Raw genomic sequence first — 2833 nt, forward strand, 5'->3', positions numbered from 1 at the left:
AAATGTGATTTTTTTTTACATCAGTAAATTATTTCAGCACAGGTTACTGCAATCAAAAAGCAACTGTAGAGGGAATTCAAATTAGAGAGGGAATTCAAATTAGAGAGGGAATTCAAATTAAAGAGGGAATTCAAATTAGCCCTCTTTGCAGATGACCTTCTAACCATTCTCACGAATCCGACCGTCTCAATTCCGAACCTGGTGTCGGAATTTCGTGTTTTTGGAGAATTATCTCACTTTAAAATTAATTATTCAAAGTCAGTGGCCCTTAATATTTCCTCCCCACCCAACATAATTGAAGGTCTGAAGTCAGCTTTTCCCTTTGTCTGGCACCCCACGCATCTCAAGTATCTGGGATCAAAGACAATTCAAAAATATACGCAGATAACTTCCTACCTATTACTACGACCATACGCGCCAATCTGAGGGATTGGCTTCAGAAGGACGTTTCCCTGATAGGTAGAGTTAATGTCGTCAAAATGAACTTACTCCCGAGAGTGTTATACCTACTACACACGCTACCAATTCAGGTTCCCACCTCATGGTTCAATGAGTTACACAAGGCCATTAGACATTTTGTTTGGAGGGGCAGGAGACCCCGCTTCAGACATGACATATTATATAAACGCAAATGTGATGGTGGTCTGCAGCTTCCACATTTTTCAACATTTTACGACTGGTTACGAGGAGGAGGGGACAGACAGTGGGTCTGGATTGAGGATTTTGCTTTAAAGTCAGCGATTGATCTTGTCCCATGGCAGCCTTCTCTTCCCATTGTTAAACACCCGACTATATCTCCCACCCTGGCCAGATGGTCAAAGCTGCGTCATATCCCAAACATCTCCACAAAGCACTCACCCATGACGGAACTTTTTGATAATCCGGACTTTCCCCCCGGTTTATCGAGACAGTCATTTAAACATTGGATCCAGGCAGGGATAACACGTGTCGGCCAGCTGGTGGGCAGGTCTGGGGTCATACCCTTTGCTGAGATACAGGCAAAGTGGGGTCTACCTAATGTGGAAATTTGGAGACATATCCAGTTGAGACACTTTGCCTGCTCCAGGGGAATCCGTGAGGAGGCTGGCAGGACTCGCACACAGTTTGAGGCCCTTTGCACTGCAGCACACCGCCCTAGGCATACCCTATTATCCATTTATAAGATATTGATCGAACAATCATCCAAAGCGCTACCTAAATTCACAAGGAACTGGGAGCGGGAGTTAGACATAGTCATACCGGAATCAGAATGGGGGAACATATTTCAGCGTACCCATGTTAGTTCAGTCAGTGTGAGAGTGGTTGAAACTCATTTCAAGGTACTGACTAGGTGGTACCGTTGCCCCAGTCTCCTAGCAAAAATGATTCCCGGGGTCTCAGACCTATGCTGGAGATGTCAGGGAGCTTTGGGCTCTCCATTACATATCTGGTGGGATTGCCCAGTAATCAGACCCTTTTGGGATACGGTTATTCTCATCTCCAAAACGATTGTGGGAACTGAACTACCAAATTGTCCAAGGTTCTGGCTACTTAACGACACTAGTATGCCAGTCTACAAATATAAAAAGTCCTTGGTAAAGTATCTTAATGGCGCTGCAAAGGCAGTGATACCGGTACACTGGAGGTCACCGCTGGTCCCTACCATAAAAGAATGGTTTACACGGATAGATTTCTATATGGTAATGGATGAAATAATCTATGCGGCAGAGGATAAAAATAGAGCATTTTACATACTGTGGTCGGAATGTATTGAGTTTAAAAATAAAGTGTTGTTCGCTCAGTGGAATGTATGAAGCTTATCACATACCCCCTCTCTCTCCCATACCCACCCTCCCCCCTCGTTCCTTCTACCTCTTTACCCCCCTTTTCTCACAATTATTTCACCTTATTTTATCGTATTTTCTCCTTTGAGCAAAATTAAGCAAATGTACCTCACCGTAGATGAAAACGCAACTGCTGAAGTGCAATGTAAAGTTTGAAGTATTGGAATTTTGAGCTAATGTTATTGCATATACTTGTATACGATGTTAAACTTTAATAAAAACAGATTATACAAAAAAAAGCTACTGTATAAAAAAGTTCTGTCCTGCAGCCTAAACAGCAGTGGCTGCTGAAATACAGTATGATGACACCATTGTCACCTTCTGGTAAGGATGAGTGGTTCCACAACTAGCATAAGTGCATTCACTATTGGGTGTTTGCAGTTTTTTGACTGTCGTCTGATGTATAATGATGTTTTGGTAAGTGCAGATACAATTATCTTTCTCAAAATATTAATTTATAAGTCTGTTTTTATACCCCATTCATACTGCACCAAAATCCCATGTTTTTGCCGGGGCGAGCTCAAACGACCCGGGTCTTGGTGTAGTATGAATGGTACAAGTCAAAAAGCCCGGGTCTAAAAACCCGGGTCTTCAACCCGGGATTTATCGAGGGGTAATTCCCGGGTCGGACCCGGGTTGCCTGCACAAAAGTGAGTCATCGGCCATGATGAAAAGTAATGTGGTAAACAATCACCACCCACTTTTGCATCATCTTTATGCGTCAAAAAACCAGTCACCTTTCAATGACATCACCATTTTTCAGCCAATGAAAACTGCTCTGGTGATGACTCCCACAAATTGCCAGGGCACAGACTTGTGCAGTATGAATGGGGTCAACCCGGGAAATTCCCGGGTCCGAGGTGCAGTATGAATGGTGTTTCTGAGCTGGGACGCTCCAAGCCCTGGCAAAAACTCGGCTTGAAAAACCCGGGATATTGCCGGGGCGGCAGTATGAAAGCGGTATTACTCACATAGGGCCCGATGCATTGTCAGCGGAATTTACAGCCCAA

This window comes from Mixophyes fleayi, chromosome 2 (assembly GCF_038048845.1).
Source record: "Mixophyes fleayi isolate aMixFle1 chromosome 2, aMixFle1.hap1, whole genome shotgun sequence".
In the NCBI taxonomy this organism is placed as follows: domain Eukaryota; kingdom Metazoa; phylum Chordata; class Amphibia; order Anura; family Limnodynastidae; genus Mixophyes; species Mixophyes fleayi.